Below are 22,835 nucleotides of genomic sequence, written 5' to 3'. Positions count from 1 at the left end.
CCCCTTTTCTTGGGAAGTTGTGGTGTTTAGCAAATTTTCTCAGCCACTAGACTTGTTGCTTTATCTCTCAGAGCTATTTTAGCTCTGCTCTAGCCTGGGCCCAAATTGCAAGTCTTTGAGGCTTTCTGTAATGAGCTTCTTAGAGTAATTGTTTTAGAAAAAAGAAAAAAGAAAAAAAAAGAAGGGTCCTCCTTGCAGATCTAGTGGGCTATTGAAATGCTAAGAGACAAGAAGTTTAGGGCCATTAAGGAACAATCAAGAAAGCAGAGAAACTGGCTCTTCAGATAAGGGACCTCACCCTCTGGATTTGCATATGAGCCTGATTCTGTTTGAGCCCTGCCCTTCTACATTTTATGTTCACCAGAATTCAAAATGTCTCTGTTTTTAGTTTGGGGTTTGTTTTTTTTTTTTTGCTGCTTTTGCTAGCCCTATCTCCTTTCCACCGAGCTGACTGCTTCTGGGTTCTCTGGTGTCTGGTTTCTATCTATGTTTGGAGTTTCAATCAGCAGTATGAGTTTTCAGTCAGAGCTGCAACTGCAGTTCTCCCTCCTTGTTCCCAGCACCAAGGTCCCCTCCTCCCATGGGACTGAGCCTGTCAGGGAAGGGTGCAGGTTCCCTGGCCACAAGAACTGACAGATTTCGCTAATCTCAGCTGTTCCACGCGTTCATGAGTGTTGTATGAAGTATGCCCAAAGTCAAATTGCTCTGCAGTGTCCAGTCCATGCAGTTCATGGCTTTATACTTACTGCCCTGGAGGAGTAACTAAAACCTATACCTCACCACTCTGCCATCTTGCCTTAATGCAATTTTATTGAGATATTTTCACACACAATATAATCCATCCAAAGTATACAATCAGTGGCTCACAGTATCAACAGTTGTTGATTCATGTTGTGCATTCATTGCCAAATCAATTTTAGAACATTTTCATTACTCCAAAATAATGAAAATAATAAAAATAAAAAAGAACACCAAAACCACCCCATACCCTTCATCCTCCCTATTTCGCTAATCTCAGCTGTTCCACGTGTTTTATTTTATTTTATTACTCATCTGCCTATACACTGGGTAAAAGGAGTGTCAGTCACAAGGTTTTCACAATTATCGTCACATGATAAAAGCAATATAGATCTACAATTACCACCAAGAGTCAAGTCTCGTGGATAACAGTTCAGTGGAGTCAGGTATTTCCTTCTAACTATTATAATAGACTAGATACTAAAAAGGAAAATAAGCATAATGCATAACAATAACCTCCCAAATGACTTCTCACCTCTGTTTGAAATCTCTTAGCCACTAAAAATCTATTTTGGTTCAGTTATTTTTGAAACTTGTATTATCAGGTTGTTGTAATTGCTTGATTTACAGTATAATATTCATGTAATTCTTCTCCCCTGCTTGCCAGCACTTTTCCAATTTATACAATTTAGTCGGGGTGTGAGTTTTTTCTTCCAATTCATCTATGGAGTTTTTCATTTCTACGATCACATTTTTAATTTCTAAGAGTAGCTTCTTAGTTCTGATTCTGTATAACTGTATATAATTCTGTCCATGGTTCAAAAAATGCCACATATTTCCTTACATCTTTGAGATATTATTGGCAATAGTGGTAGGGGGCCTGTTAGTCTCCTGGCTATCTGCTTTCCATACATGATGAACTTTGCCCTCATAGCACTTAGTTCAGACATGATTTTATATTCGTTTTTACAATTTTTGCTCAGTGTCCATCTCCCTTGTGAGAGTGCAGCTCCCCATCACCAGGGTCCTGTTTTGTCCTTCATTGTATCTCCCATGTCTAGCAGATGGCCTCATTCAACAGAGACCTCAAAATCCACACAGACGAATGGCCTTTGGTGTGGTTTGGGCATTGGCGCGTGACCTTTTTGCCTCACTATTCATTGATGTTCCCCTGACCTTGATCCCAGTAGCCGCCTGTCCTGGAATGTACTGAAACACTGAAACAATTCATTGCATGGGATGTAGAGTAACACATGGTATCCAGGGAATCAATGTAAGTTGAGTCAACAAGGCCTCTGAGAGAAAGTCTCTGGAGTTCCAGTCCAGCTCCACCAGCCCCTTAACTGCATCTGTACAAAAAGATGACATAGCGGCTACCTCATGGGATTGCTTTGAGGATTAAATTTGTCCCTCAGTGGAAAACATATGGAATTATTGCCTGAAAACTAGTAAGTGTTCCACTATTCATGGTTAACACGATTATTTCGATTATAGCACTTAGATTGCTTCTACTCTTTTGCTTTTGTTAACCACAACTGAAGGAATATATATATTTGAGAACACATGGTTATCTTCTCAATACAAATTCTTAAAACAGTCAAAACGTTAGCACATTTAAATTGTTGAGATGTTTCGCACAAACACTGTTGAAAACCTTTGTGCCAGTTTTCAATCCCATCAACCTTTATGACAATATCTTTTCCCTACACTCTGGCTAATATTTTATCATTTACTTTCATCTATGCCAAGCTAAAAGATTCCAATTTTTATTTCCATTTCTTATTCCACATTCTCATATTTGTTTACATTTATTCATTTGCTAATACATTTGTTTGATATTTGCATTTTTCTTTTCCAAATTGTTTCCTAATACTCATCAATATTTTCCATTTTGGGTGTAGGTCCTGCATCTGCAAACTGGTCTGACACTCACAGCTAGGCCTCAGTGTTGTTAGAAGCTGGCCTGCTGCTCACAGCTCAGCCACATTATTCTCCTAGTGCATGGAAACTCTCACAAATACCAACATCAGAGAAGTTGACTCTGAGTCCATGATGATGTGAGACAGAGCAAGAACACTTCATAATTATGTCTAAGTACAGACAAAAACAAAGCTCTGCACAACCCACAAATACCCAACATCCTTTTCTCCCTGATAATATGAGTGATGCTGCTTCATTTCCAATTGCAGCTTCCTCCTCCTCTAAGTCTGCCCTCCCTACAGATCGGTTTAATTGAGGGACCCAATCACAGAGTTGCCCCCACTCCCTGACGGTACCCTACCTGTTGTACCCCTGCATCCTTAGACCCTCTTCAAAATCACCCAAGCAAAGCCCAGATCCTTTCCTAGGTTCTTTCTAACATCCTCTTATTGCGAAGCCCATGGTCCCTATGGTGCGCCTGTTCCTCGCTGCAATGAGTAATAAACCCAACTTGCTCAACATGTGTGTTCCTGGTGGTCTTTGGGCTGAAGAGCATTGGCACATGACCTTTTTGCCATCAAAATTTTTTGTGTCATTGCTGTTGATTATGGGCATGCATTTGTATATTTGTGAATTTGTGGTTGCCAGAGAAATTTTACAGTTTTAAGTTTTTAACCTAAGGGTCAAGCTTGTAGAATTCTTCATCACTCCTTAATGGTAAAAATGTCAGGTGTATTTTCATCTAGGGAGAGACGATGAAGAGAGGGGGTCTGAGTATAAAAGGAAACCAGAGAAAAGTGTTTGAATTTGGGGGAAGGGAGGTGATGGAGTTCTAAGGTTTAAATCTCTTGCTATATAATTATAAAAATATGTCTACAGCATGTTATTGTGAGAATAACTAACAGTGCTGAATGGTGTGTGAATGTGGTAGAAATGGGAAGCTTAGAGTCATGTATGTCACCAGAAGGAAAGTTAGAGGTTAAAAGATGGGAATGTATAAAACAATCTTGTGGTGGACAATGTCTGAGACTAACTGTACAGATATCAGAAATCTCTTTCGTGAACTAGAACAAATGTATGACACTATAACTAGAAGTTAATAATAGAGGTACATATAGGAAAAAATACACCTATTGCAAACTATGCACTACAATTAGTAGTATTTTAACATTCTTTCATCAACAGTAACAAACGTACTATGACAATACTATGAGTCAATAATGGAGAGGGGGTGGTTAGCAGTATGGGAGGATTTGAGTTTTCTTTTTTGTTTGTATTTCTTTTCTGGAATAATGGGTATACAGCTGTATGATGGTACTATGGGCAACTGATTGTGCACTTTGGATGATTGTATGGTATGTGAACAATCTCAATAAAATTGAATTTTAAAAGTATATGTCTACAGGGTATTTGATATATGTGGCATATTCAGTAAAGACTTTCTTTTGGGCTATGTAAAGATTTGTCTCCTATGTTCACCAGGTTAAAGAAAACAGCGGCAAGAGCCCCACAGAAATGTAGGTGAGGTGAGGCACTGGTGATGCCCATTTTGAACACTTGTAGTCTCAATGTGATAAGCCACCTTTTCATAAATGTCTGTATACTCTAGTTGTTACAATATATTTTAAGTAAACATTCATGGGCACTCTTTATTTTAAAGAGCTGTCTCAGACCCACAAAGATGACTCCACGGTGTCTATATGAAGATGATTTTCATAGACTGCAATCTATGAGTCACAGAGTATGTTTGTGGAGGAGAGATTGAAAACTAAGAAACCTCTAGCTATGGTAGCTGCTAGTCAAAATGGTAGCTGATAGTCATACATGACTATTTAAATTTAAATTAGTTAAATAAAATTAAAAGTTCAACTGCTCTATTATGCTAGCCACATTTCCAGGACTCAGAAGTCACATATGACTGGTGCCAACTCTGTTGAACAGAATGGGTGAAGAGCAATTCCTTCATTGCAAAAAGTTGCTGGACAGCACTGCTCCTGATGCTTTGTGGACCTCAAATCAGGTACAATAGACTGATTTCTAATGAAGGGGGCTGATATTTCTTGTACAGATTGCATCTGATTTCCAACTATCTGGGATATGAGTACATATTAAGCTGGCATATAACATAGACAAGACGGATCATAAGTGACTTTCTGGTCTCTTCAGGCACAAACTGCTCCCACTACCAAAGAGGAAACACCCATCCCTCCTTCTCTGTTCACAGACTGAGGACACTGAGACCTCAAATTTCATGTAGAGGAGCCCAGGAGAAGAGGCCTAATCTACATTTTGGGAGGCAGGGAGTCCTACTCAGGGACAAAGATTCTGAAAGTGAAGAAGAGGCAACAAGACTGGAGCCAGTTGGGGCACACTCCCTGGTTTACTCGGAATAGCATCCTCCAAGCATGGTCTGCAGAACCCTTGGAGTGAATGAAACTGAGCCATGAGGTCAAAATTATTTTCATAATATTCTTAAAATATCATTTGCTTTCTCACTTTGTTGACATTTGTACTGCAGGCACCTTAGCAAGAATCAAGGCTGTGACTGCATTCTTCACCACCACTTGTTGCAGAAAAAAGAGTTTCCCTTTAAAATGTCCTTGTTAAACAAGTAAAAATTATTAACTTTATTGAATCATCATCCTTGGGTCCATATCTTTTTTTTTTTTACCATATATATGGTAATTAGAGAAGTTGTGGGTTTACAGAACAGTCACACATCAAATACAGGATTCCCATATACCACCCTATTAGTAACACCTTGCATTGGAGTGGTATACATGTTACAATTGATGAAAGCACATTTTTAGAATTCTACTGTTAACTATATAGTCCATGGTTAAACTTAGGGTTTCCTGTTTGTGTTGTGCTGTTCAAGGATTTAAACATTTTTTTATTGTAGAATCATATATACATCCTAACATTTTCCCTTTCAACCACATTCAGATATATATTTCAGTATTGCTAATTACATTCACAATGTTGTGTTACAATCACCACCATCCATTGCCAAAACATTTCCCATCATTCCAAATAGGAACTCTGAACACTTTAAGCCTTAAGATTCTATTCCCTTTTCCCATGCCATCCCAAGGAAACCTGTATTCTAGGTTCTGATCCTATGAGTATGCTTATTCTAATTATTTCATATCAGTCAGATCATGCAATACTTGCCCTTTTGTATGTGGCTTATTTCAGTCAACAATATGTCTTCAAGTTTCATCCATATTGTCACATGTATCAGAACTTCATTCTTTTTACAGATGAATAACATTCCATTTATGTATCTAACACATTTTCTTTATTCATTCATTGGTTGATGGACACTGGTTGCTTCCATCTTTTAACAATTGTGAGTAATGCCAGTATGACCATAAGTGTACAAATATCTGTTCAAGACCTTACTTTCAATACTTTGGGGTTTTTACCTAGAAGTGGGATTGTGGGGTCCTATGGCAATTCTATACTTAACTTTCTGAGGACCGACCAAACTGTCTTCCACAGCTGCTGCACCATATTACATTCCCACCAGCGATGAATGAGTGTTCCTATTTCTACATGTTCTCTCCAACACTTGTAATTTTCTGGTTTGCGTGAAATTATATCTCATTGTGGTTTAATTTGCATTGCTAATGATAATGAGTATTTTTGCATGTGCTTTTTGGCCATTTGTATATGTACTTCAGAGAGAGATGTTTATTCAAGTTTTGCCCATTTTAAAAATTGGGTTGTCTTTTTTTTAATGAATTGAAGGATTTCCTTATATATTCTGGATATTAAACCCTTATCATATATGTGGTTTTCAAATATTTTCTCCCATTGTGTAAGTTGTAGTTTAATTTTCATGATCAAGTCCTTTAAGCCACAAAAGACAGTCTTTCAACAAATGGTGCTGGGAAAACTGGATCTCCATTTGCAAAAGAAAGAAGGACCCCTACCTCACACCTCAACTCAAAATGTATCAAACAACACATCTTTTTAAAATTCTATTTGATGAAGGGAAAAGGACAAAGAAAGCACTTCTGTTACATTCCAAAGTACCATGAACTGAACACTAGCCACCTTTTTATGGAATAGCATTTTTACCTGAAAAGACCAATGACAAACTATGGCTTTTTGGAGTTGGGTATGTGGCAGCCACTTTCTTGACAATGAATATGAGCCTCTCACTTCACAAAAATCTGCCAGTATTTGTTGCCAATGATGAAACTTAACCTCTCAAGAGAAAATTAGAAGTTTGGAATTCTTGTATCCACCACCATAGGCTTGGCAACTTCTCAATGCTTCCAAAGTTTCTGGTGGGCTCTGTGTTAATTGTAACAAATATGACCTTTTGGAAATATATAATGAAATGTGTCAATACTCAAAGATCTACATAACTCAGTGAACCAATGCATTACTTAAAAAAAAAAGCATGCATTAATACCAGATCCATTCAACGTGCAGGAACTAAACATTCCAATGTAACAATATGATACTCAAGATTACACATTGCAACTAACCTTTAAGAAACTACCACTTGTGTAGAGTAGTATTAAATATGAATAGTAACGATAGCCTGAAAAGGCCGTTAAAAATACTTCTCCCATTTCTAACTACATATATGACAAAGCTGAACTTTTTGTAGCAACAAAATAACTCGCTGAATGCAGAAAAAGATATAAAAATCCAGAGGTTTTCTATTGAGAAAGCAAAAATAAATTTTTTTAAAAATGTGAAATGATCCACTTTTCTCACTACATTGTTTTCCTTTTGAAAATGGTTAACTCGGCTGTCGCGAAGACAGTAAGACAGAGTGCTCGGTTCAGGGGGAGAGTAGCCAGGGCAAGTCCCAGGACCCGGGACTGGAGCTCAAGTCTGCTCCCTAAAGTTGGTGCGTGGAATGCGTTCGCTGAGCACTGTGAACTCCCTCTCCCCGCGGAGTTTCACTTCTCCCTCTCACACACGTGATGCAGCCCCAGGGCTCACGCCCAATGAGTGTCTGCTTCTAGAGAAGCCAATCAGAGCGCCGACTCAGATTCTGCCCAGATCCAGGGGATCCTCACCATGGCGCTGCGAATCCTCCTCCTGCTGCTCTCGGGGGCCCTGCTCCTGACCCTGACCCTGACCCAGACCCGGGCGGGTGAGTGCGGGGCCGAGGAGGTAACTGTCCAGGGAAGGGTGGAGCGAGGAGACCTTCCGGCGGAGGCGCAGGACCCCGGGAAGCCGCGTCCAGGCATCCTATCCCTGGACCTCGCTTCCCGCCCCTTTTCCGTCTCTGGAGCCCCCACCCTCTCCCCTCCCTGCCGGGATCGACTTCGCACCAGGGAGCGCCACGCGGGGGGAAGGGTCGGACCGGTCTCACCGCCCACCTCCCGCCCCCAGGCTTCCACTCCCTGAGGTATTTCAGCACCGCCATGACCGGGCCGGACCGCAGGGATTCCCGCTACATTGAAGTCGGCTACGTGGACGACACGCAGTTCGTGCGCTTCGACAGCGACGCCCCGAATCCGAGGATGGAGCCGCGGGCGCCGTGGGTGGAGCAGGAGGGGCCGGAGTATTGGGAGCGGGAGACGCGGAAGGCTAGGCGGAACGCATCGATATTCCTAGGAGACATTTGGCAGTTGTGTGACTACTACAACCAGAGCAAGGCTGGTGAGCGACGCTGGGCCCGGTCGCAGGTCAGGAGCCCCGGGATCCCCTGTGGAGGGGCCGCGGTCACCCCGAATCGGATTCGGGGTTCACCCAGAGGCGGCGGAAGCCACTGCATCCCACACCCGCGAGGTGTGCGAGTGACTTTTGCATGGTTTCATTTTGTTTAGATCAAACAAGCTTCGACCAATCACCACGCGGGGGGTTGGGCGGGGACGTGGGGGTAATGGGCGGGGCTGACCTTGGGGGCGGGGGCAGAGGGTCACTCAATGCAGAGGATGTTCGGCTGCGACGTCGGGCGGGATGGGCGCCTCCTCCGCGGATACTATCAGCTCGTCTACGACGGCGCCGATTACATCGCCCTGAACGAGGACCTGCGCTCCTGGACCGCGGCGGACACGGTGGCTCAGATCACCCAATCCAGATGGGAGGCAGCCGGCATTGCGGAGCACCACAGGGCCTACCTGGAGGGGGAGTGCGTGGAGTGGCTCCAACGATACCTGGAGAAAGGGAAGGAGACGCTGCAGCGCACAGGTACCAGGGGCCTCGATCTTCCTCGGCTGGGGCTCCCCTCCTCCCAGTTTGTCCCCCACAAAGCTCGCACAAGGAAATGGAAATACAGTTGTTACCAGAAACTTCTCCTGCGTTGGGTCCAGAGGGGGAGGAGTAGGCTCGGGTTTCCAGACCCTTGAACCAGAAAGTGATTGATTCCCTCAGAGAGCCCGAACTCTGTCAGGACAATGAAGCGATCCACCCTCTCCTGGATGGAGAGAGGACCATCCCTGAAGAAACTGATCAACAGTTTCCTTTGACCCTGGCAACCTTGGGAACCGCCTGGGAAGTTCTTGGGCCGTGTTCTCTGCACCAGACCCATTGTCTTTGTGGGTCTCTCTCCAGCTTTTCTGAGTTACTTGGCCTCCATTCAGATCAGATCTAGAAGTTGGTGATCTCCCCCCAGAGACCTGGAGCTTCCTACCCTGGGCTGTCTAACCCTGATCCTAGAATTTCAAAGCAATAGGAGATTATGCCAGATCCCCAAGTCCAGGCTGGTGTCTGGGGTTTACACTCCCTACCCCCATCCCAAATGTCCTGTCCTTGCTCAGAATGGTCATATGCACACTGCTCCAATGGCCATGAGAGGTAATGAAAAGTTCCTGAAGTTTCTTTTCTTCCCCACAGACCCTCCAAAGACACACGTGACCCACCACCCCATCTCTGACCATGAGGTCACGCTGCGGTGCTGGGCCCTGGGCTTCTACCCAGCAGAGATCACGCTGACCTGGCAGCGGGACAGGGAGGACCAGACCCAGGACACTGAGTTTGTGGAGACAAGGCCAGCAGGGGATGGAACCTTCCAGAAGTGGGCAGCTGTGGTGGTGCCCTTTGGAGAGGAGCAGAGATATACGTGCCATGTGCAACATGTGGGGCTGTCTGAGCCCCTCACCCTGAGATGGGGTAAGGAGGGGGTGAGGGTGGGGCCTCTTCTCAGGGAAAGCAGGAGCCCTTCTGAGCTCCTCCAGCAGGGTCAGGGCTGAGGCCTGGGGGTCAGGGCCCCTGACCTTCACTTCTTTTCTCAGAATCATCTTGCCAGCCCACCCATCTCCATAGTGAAAATCGTGGCTGGCCTGGTTCTCCTTGGAGCAATAGTGCCTGTGGTGGCTGGAGTTCTGATCTGGAGGAAGAAGAGCTCAGGTAGGGAAGGGGGCAGGGATCTGACATTTCTTGTCTCACGGGGTGGTTTCCAGCCCCAAGTAACAGTTTGCCTTGTCCCCCTCCCTGATACCATGAAGCCGCTCATCCCACATGTGTTTATCCAGTCAGGGGCCTGAAAGCTATACTTAATTTTATAAAACCTGTGAGAGAATGAAGGATAAGATTCCCACAATGATTATTTTTGAGGTATCTGTTCGACCTGTTCCCAGGAGTCAGAGGGGAATGTCCCTGCTGAGGACAGACCACTGAAGGATAAAGATTGCAGTCCCCACACATCTCCTTTCCTCATTGTTCCTGATCCTGCCTGGATCTGCAGTCATAGTCCTGGAAACTTCTCTGGGGTCCAGGACTAGTTCTCTAGGACCTCATTTCCTAGGTCTCACTAGTGGTTTTTTCCCACAGGTGGAAAAGGAGGGAGCTAGGCTCAGGCTGCTTATAGGTGGTGGGACAGTAGGGGAGATCACGTGGAGGGTGTAAGTCTGATCCCTGGGACTTTAGGAGAGTGTAGACGGGAGCCCGTGGGGCAGCTCACCCACCCCATAATTCCTCCCTCCCTCACATCTCCCCTGTGGGCTCTGATTAGATCCTGTTTTTATTCCTCCTCAGGCAGCAACAGTGCTCAGGGCCTGGATGTGTCTCTTACGGCTCCTAAAGGTGAGACCCTGGAGGGCCTGAAATGGGAGAAGGGTTGGAGCAGAGAACACATCTGGGTTATGGAGATTCCTTGGATTTGGACATTTTGAGTGTGTGGAGGGCTGTTCATAAAGTCACCATTTACAGTGACAGACTTCATTATGTTCTTGATTTTTTTCTTCTGTAGCGTGAGAAATTTGCCTTGTATAGGACTATGTGATACAAAAGTTGTTCACACCCCCACTTACGACTTTGGGAACCCCTTCCTTTGGGATATGAAAACTAACTTTCTGCAGCTGGCATCTCTGTGTGTCTGCATTCCCATTGGTACAGTGTGAAGATGCAGGGGATGGCTCACCCTCTGCCCCCACAACTTCCTCCCCATTCTATGAGTGTTCCCTGCCTCAATCTTTCCTTTCCCAGCAGTGTTGGGAATTGGACGTATCCACCCGTCATAACTTCATGTTGCCCTGAGCTGCCCCTTCTTACTTCCCTTGATAATAAGAATCTGGAAATTGTTTTGTTTTTACCAATTCTTACTATGAGGTGAGATTGATGAATGAATTGAGGGAAAGGAAATAAATTCACCTGAGAACCTTCCATAATCTGCATGTTTGTGGTGCTGAATGTTGCCAGTGGGGACAGGAGACAGCTGTGGGGAGCTGAGAGTGGACGGGGCCTGTGTCCAGTCGGTGCTCAGCACATCGTGGGCTTTGAGTCGGTCACTCCTCAGCTGGGCCAATTTCTCTACTCCTGTGTCCTTGTCCCCTCTGTGAACCTTGTCCCCCCAGGACCTATGGTTACAGCATCTCAGCCATCGCCCAGCATCAACCTGTCTGCAGGACCATCGGCAGCAAGGGCTCTGTGTAGCCCAGTCAGCCTGGATAGCTCTTGTTTGTGTGTTTACTTGATGTTTCTCTGATTTCACAGAGGATTATGGTTTTCCTTGTTCTTGTGGATGGGTTCTGGTCTCCTCCTCCTCTGGTGTCCCGTCTCTGCCCCAGCAGGAGGCTCTTGACCATCACTGTCCCCCGAGGCCCAGGGTGGCTCCTGCACATGTGAGTCTCTGGTACCGAGAGAATCCTTTTCCAACTTGTCCAGCTCTTACCCTCCTTCTGGGCTGTTTCCTGGATTGTTCTTTCTTTCCTTTCCTCAATCTTTTCTAAGGAATCAGATCCTGGAATTAGAAAGGAGGGACCTGATAGTTCCACTGTAATTCCTGGTGGTTTGTCCTTCTCTGCCCACCTGCCTCCCTCTCTGCCCTTACCCAGCTCTAGTGACCCCAATGCCGGCTGCAGCCCCAGCCCATGGGTGTGTAGAGCAGCCCCTAGTTAGCTTCACAGGTGGGCAACAGGACACAATACAGACAAGCCTGGATTGTTCTTGTCAGAAGAGGGAAATAAAATTGTGTGCGGTGGTCACAGGAGTGGGGATGGAGGGAAGGTGAGAGCAGCTCTTATGAGGGGGTATCAATGTCAAGGTGAGTGGAGGCTGCATTGTAGCTGCCACAAGACAGCTTTTGATCCACAGCTGCACTGGGAAAAGCACGGAGAAGAGAGGTGGGCCTCACTGACCATTCCTGGACTTGGTATTTGTTGAGTACTGGCTATCGGATACATCATGTTTCCTTCTGGGAAACATTCATGAACTAAAACCGGGCTGAAGTTGCTGGCCTTTGAGAGAGAATATAATGTTTGAACTCAGGTGGTCTGTGTAGGCCCCTTTGAGGCTGTTGTCTTTGAGGAAAGAGTTGAAGGACTTGAAGGGGTTGCCCACGAGGATGGTTGGGGAAGGTCTTCCCAGGCAGGGAACCACACAGCCCATTACAGTGAGCAGGGGCGGGTTTGGGTTCTGGGAAGAGCCAGGAGTCCAGTGTGGCTGCAGCAGAGTCACTGAGATGAGGTCAGAGGGACGGACAGAACCTGTGGGCCTTGTGGAATTTTTCTGAGTGAGATGGGACTAAGCCATGTTTGAACAGGAGAGACGTTTTATGATTTTCTTAAACAATTACTCTGGGTGCTGTGCTGAGAATAGTATTGAGAGGTAAGGGGTGAGCAAGGGAGTTGGGAGAACAGTATGAAACTAGTGCAGCGTTCCAACTAGAGATGTTGGTTGCTTTGCCTGGGATATGAGCAGTGAAAATGGTGGGAAATAGAAATCTATATTTTGAAATTTTATAGGATTTCCAGGTGGATTGAATTTGGTTTATGAGAGAAAAAGCAATCAGGAGGGCACCAAAAATTTCTTCTGTGCAAAGGAAAGGAGTTGCAAATAGAAAGGTAGAGTTGTCGTCAGTGGAGGTGGGGAAGACTGGAATGAAGGGCCATTACAGGTCTTCTGTTTGGGAAAAGCTGGATGTGAGATGTCCATTAAAAATGGGAGGTTGTCAAGTTGGTCGTTAGATATACGAATCTGCAGTTTAGGAGAAGTGTCAGCATTGGAGAAACAGGTTTGAGGGGTGATGCCTTATAAATGATATTTTGAGCCTTGAGGATGGAGGATGTCACAAAGGCTGTGATCAGCTATAGAAAGGAGAGGGAACAAGGACTGAACCCAGGACTCCCTCAGAGCTCAGTGACCAATCAGACCACACACAGTCACTGCACAATTCTGGCACTACATCTGGAAGGCATGTAGACCTGGGAGCCCCAAACTTTACTGTGCACAAGAGTCTCCTGGACATCCCCTAAGGATACAGAAGGTCTGGGGTAGAGCATGAGGTCCTGTATTATAGCAAAGCCAGTGCTGCTGGTTTTTAGATCCCATATTTAGTAGCAATAACCCAGACCAGGGATTCCATGTGACTGCATTAACCTCCCATGTGGGGTTGGTGAATATGTGCCTTCTGGGCTCTGTGCCTATGGCCTGAGACAGTAGGTTGGGGGAGAAAACTGAATACTTTATAACAAGCCCCACAGGCAGTCCTGTACTCAGATTTTTTTTTTTAATTCAGTTTTATTGAGATATATTCACATACCATACAATCATCCATGGTGTACAGTCAACTGTTCACAGTACCATCATATAGTTGTGCATCCATCACCCCAATCTATTTTTGAACATTTTCCTTACACCAGAAAGAATCAGAATAAGAAGAAAAATAAAAAATAAAAAAGAACACCCAAATCATCCCCCCATCCCACCGTATTTTTCATTTAGTTTTTGTCCCCATTTTTCTACTCATCCATCCATACACTGGATACAGGGAGTGCAATCCACAAGGTTTTCACAATCACACTGTCACCACTTGTAATCTACATTGTTATAGAATCATCTTCAAGAGTCAAGGCAACTGGGTTGGAGTTTGATAGTTTCAGATATTTACTTCTAGCTATTCCAATGCATTAAAACCAATACTATATAGTACCTAAGAATGTCCACCAGAGTGACCTCTCGACTCCATTTGAAATCTCTCAGTCACTGAAGCTTTATTTTGATTCATTTCGCATCCCCCTTTTGGTCAAGAAGATGTTTTCAATCCCACGATGCCGGGTCCAGATTCATCCCTGGGAGTCATATCTTGCCTTGCCAGGGAGATTTACACCCCTGGGAGTCAGGTCCCACATAGGGTGGAAGGCAGTGAGTTCACCTGCCAAGGTGGCTTAGTTAGAGAGAGAGGGCCACATGAGATGGTTTTTGAACCTGTTCTAGCAGTGGCAAAAGTAGCTTCCCAAGTGGTGCTTAAAACCATATTTCAAAAAAGCTTTTTCTCAAAAAGAAAAGGGAGCACATATATCATCAGTTATGAGACGGGATATTAAGAAATGCACGTTCTATTTCTTTATGATGAGGTACAACCAGGTGGAAGATTTATACAGTGGTTCACAGCTACCCATCGAGCAAATGGGTGAATTCTTGCTATGTGAAACAATTTCTAAGAAGAATTTCCCACTCATTTTTTGGTGCGAACAATGGAACGCAAATTTTTCTAATTTAAACATAAAGGAATTATATAGGTGACATCGGGACTCATTTTATTTGGGGAAAAGCCACAGAACTAGAACTTGAGGCTGCTCAGCCAGGAACAGAATCCACAGTCCCACCCTCGGTCAGGTCCCCTGTGGGAACCAAAGCCACTGCTGGGCACAGGTGCTTCTGCTCACCCACTGGCACACCTGATGCTGGACACGGGACCTGCATGCAGGTAAGACCCCACCGCTACTGCACTGGGTGACCCCACTGCCAGTCTGCCCACCCCTGCCTAGATGTGTTCTGCACAGTCCCAGTGTCTCTGTGTCCGTGTGTCCTGAGGCAGAGCCTGGCTGTGGGAGTTGGCCTGGGGGACCCACAGCCTCCTGCTGTGTCCAGCTGCAAGAATGTGTGGGAAAGTGCACTTTCCTCTATGGAGGGGGGTGGTCTCTGCCTCTTCCCAAGACTCGTTAATGTGGAACCCCCCTAATGTAGGAAGAGGGTTCAAGTGCTAGGGGACCAAAAATCAATGAAATTGAAAATAGAGAAAAATAACGATACTAAAAGCTTGTTTTATGGGGGAAAAAAAATCAGTGTTTCATAAACCTGAGACAAGATTGATCAAGACAAAATGACACAAATTAACAGTATCAGGAATTAGAGAAAGGATATCTATATAAAATCTATGGACATTAAAAGGTTAAGGGAATATGCCAATAAATTTCTCAACCTAGATGAAATAAACAGTTTCCTTGAAAAACACAAATTACAACATCCAACTCAAAAAGAAATAGAAAATTGTATTCATCCATTTATCAATTTTAGAAATTGAATTAGTAATGGAAAATCTTTCCATAGATGAAACTTCAGGCCCAGAAAGTCTCATTGCTGAATTTTATCAAACACATAAAAATACATAATGAAGAAATAATAGCATAGCAATTCTATACAAACCCTTTTGCTAGTAAAGAAGGGAAAATTCCCGACTCATTTATGAGTAAAGCATTACCCTCATTCAAAATCAGGCAAAGACATCACAAGAAAAGAGAACTACAGACTGTTATTCCTAATGATGTTAGACTTTAAAATCTTCACCAAATGTTAGCAAATCAAATCCAAAATACATAAAAAGGATAATAATATCATGCTAAATTGGACTTTATCATAGGAAAGCAAAGATGGTTTAATGTCTATAACTCAAACAACACAATTCTCCAAACGAATAAAATAAAGTACAAACACCATGTCATCATTACTACAGATGTGATAAAAGATTTGCCAAAACGTAACACCTTTTCAAGACAAAATCTCTCAGCAAACTAGGAATAGAAAGCAATTTCCTCTATGTGGGTTAAAGGCATCAAGGAAAAGTCTATGCTAACATCATACTCAGTGATGAATGACTATATGCTTCCTTCCTAAGATCAACAACAAATCAAAAAGGTCCACTCATACCATTTTTATTTAACCTTATCCTGGATGTCCTAATCAGTACAAAAGACTAGAAATGAAATAATAGACCTATGGATAGGAAAGGAAGAAGTGAAACTGCTCGTGTTTGAAACCAGCATGATCAAATATGTCAGAAAATTGTTAAAAATATCCCCAGAGTGACTAGAATCAATAAATTTAGCAAGGCCACAGGATCTAAAGTTAGTATATAAATATCAATTGCTTTCTAAAGCCAAACAGAAGTACCATATGCTTTATAAATTCTATGCTTAGTAAACTTATTAAACCTGAATGACTTTAAAATTCATATGTATTTTGTTAGAGCAAAATTTGATTGCTTTACATTTTTAATTTATAGTCAGTGAACATATTTTCTGTAGAGATTTCATGTTTTCCTAGAGACTGCCTAAATGGGTATTGGCTGTAGCTTTTTTGTGTGCAAATGAATTTCAAGGCATAATTAGTCAGAAAATTTTTAGTTTTACATTTCTTTCCTATAATATGGACTTTTGTTGTTATTTGGAAAATGGCTCAATAAATCTTAAGCTGTGATAATTTAAAAAAGTCTATTGTATTACTGTATTCCAGCAATGACAAGAAAATGAAATTTTAAAAATTTTCCATTTATAAATATTTATCAAACTTATAAATATTATAAAATACTTATCTAATGGTATGTGGTATTTTGGATTGGATCTTTGAACAGAGAAATAGGAATTAGTGGAAAAACTTGTGAAATCCAAATTAAGTCTGCAATTGCAGCAATTATAAAACAGCAATTATTTCTTAGTTGTAACAAATTCACAGTGCTTATATAAGTAATACCTATGGGGAAACTGGGTAAAGGATAACTGCATCAATCTGTACTATATCTTCAATTTTTTAATAAATTAAAAAGTATTCTAATATTTATTTAAAAGTTGAAAAGTATATTTGGAAATAAATTTAATGAAAAAGGTTAAAATCCTTTACTCTGACAACTACAACACATTGCAAAGGGAAATAAAATAAGACCTAAAGAAATTAAGGGATATATACCATATTTATGGAATGGAAAATTCAACATTCTTAAGATTATAAAGTAAAAGCTCTTCTACAAAAACAAAAACAGAATTCATTGTTGGTGTAGTGAACAACTAATTTTAAAGGAAGTCTTTCAGATGGAAGGGAAGTATGTTTGGTATATGTGTGTGTATCTAACTAGCAAATAGCTATTTATTGATCTGTATACAATTTCTGTTGTTAATTATCACTTATGTAATTCTGGGTTGCCACCTAATGTCACTTCCCATACAAGGGTGACTCAAAATAAGAATCAATGAATGTATTCATTCCATTAATATAGGAATGATCATCTGAAATGATGCAGAAAAGGCATTTAACAAAATTCAGCACCCCTTCTTAGTAAAAACATTCAGAAAACAAGGAATAGAAGGAAACTTCCTCAACATGATAAAGGTCATATATGAAAAACCCACAGCTAACATCACTGTCAATAGTGAAGGATTGAAAGTGTTCCCCTAAACTCCAGGAACAAGACAGGGATGCCTACTGTCACCACTGTTAGTATTGTGCTTTAAGTTCTAGCACAATTAATAAATGAGAAATTAGGCAAGAAAAAGACATCTAAATTGTAAAGGAAGATGCAAAGCCCTGCTCACAAATGACATGATCCTATATTTTCAAAAAACTAGAAAATCCACCACAAAACCATTAGAGCTAATAAACAAATTCAGCCAACTAGCAATGTAAAAGATCAACATGCAAAACTCAGTAGAGTTTCTATGCAGTAGTAATGAGCAATCTGAAGAGGAAATCAAGAAAAAAAAATATGTTTACAATAGCTACTAAAAGGATCAAATATCTAGAAACTTAACCATGACGTAAAGAACTTGATACACAAAAACCAACAAAACATTGCCGAAAGAAACCAAAGACGACAAAAATAAGTGGAAGGATATTCTGTTACTGGATTGGAAGACTAATATTATAAAGATGACAGTTCTATCGAAAGCAATTTACACTTTTAACACACTCTCACCAAAATTCCCCAGAGTCCTCTTGCAGAAATGGAAAAGCTAAATATGAAATTTATATGGAAGGGTAAGGGGCCCCAAATAGCCAAAACCATCTTGAAAATTAAGAACCAAGTTGAAGGCCTCACTCTTAATGATTTTAAAACTTATTACAAAGCTGTAGTGAGCAATTCAGTGTGATACTGGCACAAGGACAGGCATATAGACCATGGTAATCGAATTGAGAGTTCAGAAATAAACACACTGTCTATGGCCAATTATTTTTTGTCAAGGGTTCCAAGTCCTCTCAATTGGGAGAGAATAGTCTCTTCAACAAATGGTGCTGGGAAAACTGGCTATCCATTGCAAAAGAATGAAGGTAGCCCCTTATCTCACACCATGCACAAATATTAACTCAAAATCTATTAATTTTTACTAATATTAGTAATAGTAGGTATTAATATTGTTAATGGTTATTAACATCATTCTAAACTACATTAAAATTGTTTTAATTTCTAATATGGTCAATACTGACAGATATAACCCACATAAACAAAACGTCTTTAGGGTCCTCTCTAAATTGAAAGAGTGTCAAGAGTCCCAGGACCAGGAGTCACCGAGACTGAGACACAGAGTGCTTGGTGCAGGGGGAGAGGGTCAGGACAAGTCCCAGGACCCGGGTCTCGGCTCTCAGGGTCCGGGCCCCGAGGTTGGTGTGTGGGGTGGGGAGGCCGAGCGCTGGGGAGTCCCCGTCTTCCCGAGTGTCACTTCTCCCTCTCACAACCTGTGTCAGGTCCTTCTGCCCGGACACTCATGACGCGGCCCAGGGCTCACTCCCATTGCGGCTCCGGTTTCTGGAGAAGCCAATCAGCGTCCCCGCGGCTCCGGGTTCTAAAGTCCCCGCGGACCCGCCCGGACTCAGATTCTCCCCAGACCCGGGGATCCCGGCCATGGCGCCGCGAACCCTCCTCCTGGTGCTCTCGGGGGCCCTGGCCCTGACCCAGACCCGGGCGGGGGAGTGCGGGGGCGCGTGGGGAGGGGAGGGCAGGAGTGTGACTGTCCCCGCAGAGGGGGAGCGAGGGGCCCCCAGGCGGGGACACAGGACCCCAGGAAGCCGTGTCCCCGACAGCTCCCTTCAGTCTCCGCCCCCCGCCCCCAGGCTCCCACTCCCTGAGGTATTTCAGCACCTCCATGTCCCGGCCCGACCGCGGGGATTCCCGCTTCATCGCCGTCGGCTACGTGGACGACACGCAGTTCGTGCGCTTCGACAGCGACGCCCCGAATCCGAGGATGGAGCCGCGGGCGCCGTGGGTGCAGCAGGAGGGGCCGGAGTATTGGGAGAAGGAGACGCGAAAAGTCAAGAGTCGAGCACAGATTTCCCGAGGGAACCTGCGGACCCTGCGCGGCTACTACAACCAGAGCGAGGCCGGCGAGAGACGCCGGGTCCCCAGGGCAGTCAGCAGCCCCGCCCCAACCCCGACAGACGGGCGGGGGAGAGCTGGGGGTTACTTTCGTTTTCAGTTTAGATCAAAACAGGCCCCGACCAATCACTACCCATGGGGCGGGGCCAAGTGGGTTGAGCTACGCGGGCTCGGGCAACCTAGGCGGGGCTACACCGGCGGAGCTGACTTTGGGGGCGGGGCCAGTGTCTCACACAGCCCAGATCTTGGCCGGCTGCGAAGTGGGGCCGCAGGGGCGCCTTCTCCGGGGGTATGTACTATTCGCCTACGACGGCGCCGATTACATCGCCCTGAACGAGGACCTGCGCGCGTACACGGCGGCGGACACGGCGGCTCAGATCACCCAGCGCAAGTGGGAGGCGGCGGGTGATGTGGAGCACCGCAGGGCCTACCTGGAGGGGGAGTGCGTAGAGTGGCTCCAAAGATACCTGGAGAAAGGGAAGGAGAAGCTGCAGCGCACAGGTACCAGGGGCCGCGGGGCTCTTCCCTGACCTCTCTTTGACTAGGATTGCGCCCCAAGCTGATGTCCCACAGAAGGAGGAAAATGAGATTAATGCCAGAATTGACCACCTGCCATGGATCCAGAGAGGAAAGAATTGGCCCGGGTTTCCAGATCCTGTGCGGGAGAGGGCCGGCTCTCTTTCCTGAGACGATTAAGGATCCGGGTTGGGGGGTAGGGGGGTGGGATGATCTCTAAAATAACTGATTAGTTATCTTTTAACCTGGCAGCGCCTTTGGGAAGCACTAGGGAGTTTTTCTCTCAGGCCCCACACCCATCTTTGGAGGTCTGACTGCAGCTTTTCTGAGTCAGTCGACCTCCATCTAGGTCAGGACCAAAGTACCTCTTCTCCCTCCAAGAGACCTGCAGCCTCCTACCTTCGGCTGTCTCGCCCTGACTCCAAAACTTCCCTAGGAATTTGTTATGCCATATTCCTGGGTCCACTCCAGGTGTATCTGGGCCTTACACTCCCTATCCCCACCCCAAATATCTTGTCCTTTCTCAGCATGGCCATATGACGCTGCTTGAGTAGCCCATGAGAGTTAAGGGAAAGTTCCTGAAGTTTCTGACCTTCCCCACAGACCCCCCAAAGACACACGTGACCCACCACCCCATCTCTGACTGTGAGGCCACGCTGCGGTGCTGGGTCCTGGGTTTCTACCCGGCGGAGATCACGCTGACCTGGCAGCAGGACGGGGAGGACCCGACCCAGGACATGGCAGAGATACACGTGTCATGTGCAGCAGGAGGGGCTGTCTGAGCCCCTCACCCTGAGATGGGGTAAGGAGGGGGACGAGGGTGGGGCCTCTTCTCAGGGAGAGCAGGAGCCCTTCTGAGCTCCTCCAGCAGGGTCAGGGCTGAGGCCTGGGCTCAGGGCCCCTGACCTTCCCTTCCCTTCTCAGAGCCGCCTTCCCAGCCCAGCATCCCCATCATGGGAATCGTGGCTGGCCTGGTTCTCCTTGGAGCTGTAGTGCCTATGGTGGCTGGAGTTCTGATCTGGAGGAAGAAGCACTCAGGTAGGGGTCTGAGGCTTCTTGACCCACTCACTGTGGGGTTTCCAGCTCCGGGTAACAGTTTGCCCGGTCTTCTTCCCTGGTCTTGTGAAGCCCTCCTCACACATGTGCTTATCGAATCTGGGGCCTGTTAGCTACACTTAATTTGGATAATGTTCCTCCAGTGAGGATTTTGAGGCACGTGTTTCCAGCAGCCAGAGGGGAAGGCTCCTGCTGAGGACAGACCTCCAGGAGGACAGAAAGACCAGTTCCCACACATCTCTTTTCTTTATGTTTCCTGATCCTGCCTGGGTCTGCTGATACAGTTCTGGAAACTTATCTGGAATCCAGGACTCTCAAGTAGTGGTTTTTTCCCACAGGTGGAAAAGGAGGGAGCTACACTCAGGCTGCTCACAAGTGGTGGGACAGAGGGGGTGGTGGTGTGGAGGGTGTAAGTCTGATCCCTGAGACTTTGGGAGAGTATAAATGGGAGCTTGTGGGGCAACTCACCCACCCCGTTATTCCCCCTTATTCACATCTCCCCTGTGGACTCTGACTAGATCCAGTTTTTGTTCCTCCCCAGGCAGCGACAGTGCCCAGGGCTTGGGTGTGTCTCTCACGGCTTCTAAAGGTGAGACCCTGGAGGGGCTGAAATGGGAGAGGGGTTGGGGCAGGGAGAACACACCTGGGTTATGGGGATTCCTTGCATTTGGACATTTTGAAGGTGCAGTGGGATGTTCATAATGTAAAAACTTAGAATGACAGGCCTGAATTTGTTCTTCATTAATTTTTTCTATACCATGAGACAGATGCCTCGTGTGGGACTGAGTGATATGAGATTCTTTCACACATGCCACCCCCCACATACACTTTGACTTCAAGAAGCCCTGATCTCTCTTTCTGCAACTGGCATCTGAATGTTTCTTGATTTCTATTATATTAAAATGAGATGTTAATTATTATTCTTGTTATTTTTGTGTGTGTGGTAATGAGGGTGTCAGGGATTGATTTTGGTGATGAATGCACAACTATGTAATGGTTCTGTGAACAATCGAATGTACAATTTGTTTTGTATGACTGCGTGGTATGTGAATATATCTCAATAAAATGAATATTAAAAAAAAAAGAGAGACCTAAGTGAAAAAAAAAAATAAAGAGATGTGGAGAGAATAGCCTGCACCCTGCCAGCAAGACCATCTCCCCACATTGACCTGTGTTCCTTTCCCCAGATCAACTTTCCTGATATGAACTACTACTTATTTTTCGCTATGAAAATGAAAATCGGGTTAAGAGTTTGTTTTTTCAAATTCTTGCCCCGAGACAGGGTTGATGGGTTAATTAAAGGAGAAGAAGATTCCTAAAAATGTGAGAGAGGAATTGTGCCAGTTTGAATGTATTATGTTCCCCCAAATGCTGTTATCTTTGATGTAATCTTGTGTGGGCAGACCTATCAGTGTTAATTAGATTGTAATTCTTTGAGTGTTTCTGTGGAGATGTGCCCCACCCAACTGTAGGTGATGACTCTGATTGGATAATTTCCATGGAGGTGTTGGCCTGCCCATTCAGGGTGGGTCTGAATTAAATTACTGGAGCACTATATAAGATCTGACAGAAGGAGCAAGCTGCTACAGCCAAGAGAGACACTTTGAAGAAAGCACAGGAGCAGCTGACGAGAGACAGTTTGAAGATGGCCATTGAAAGCAGACTCTTGCTCCGGAGAAGCTAAGAGAGGACAGACAACCCAAGAGCAACTAGGAGTGACATTTTTGAGGAAACTGCAGCCTAGAGAGGAACATCTGGGAGAAAGCCATTTTGAAACCAGAATTTGGAGTAGACGCCAGCCACATGCCTTCCCAGTTAACAGAGGTTTTCC

General features: G+C 44.6%; 2 pseudogenes; both read left to right on the top strand.

The window, feature by feature from the left end:
• Positions 1–7,652: 7,652 nt before the first annotated feature.
• LOC119539478 lies at positions 7,653–11,237 on the top strand (annotated as a pseudogene).
• Positions 11,238–18,877: 7,640 nt separating this feature from the next.
• On the top strand, positions 18,878–22,190 carry LOC119539517 (annotated as a pseudogene).
• The last annotated feature ends 645 nt before the right edge of the window (positions 22,191–22,835 follow it).

The sequence above is a fragment of the Choloepus didactylus genome, chromosome 7 (genome assembly GCF_015220235.1).
Source record: "Choloepus didactylus isolate mChoDid1 chromosome 7, mChoDid1.pri, whole genome shotgun sequence".
Classification (NCBI taxonomy): domain Eukaryota; kingdom Metazoa; phylum Chordata; class Mammalia; order Pilosa; family Megalonychidae; genus Choloepus; species Choloepus didactylus.
This window is presented reverse-complemented; position numbering and strand designations above follow the sequence as displayed.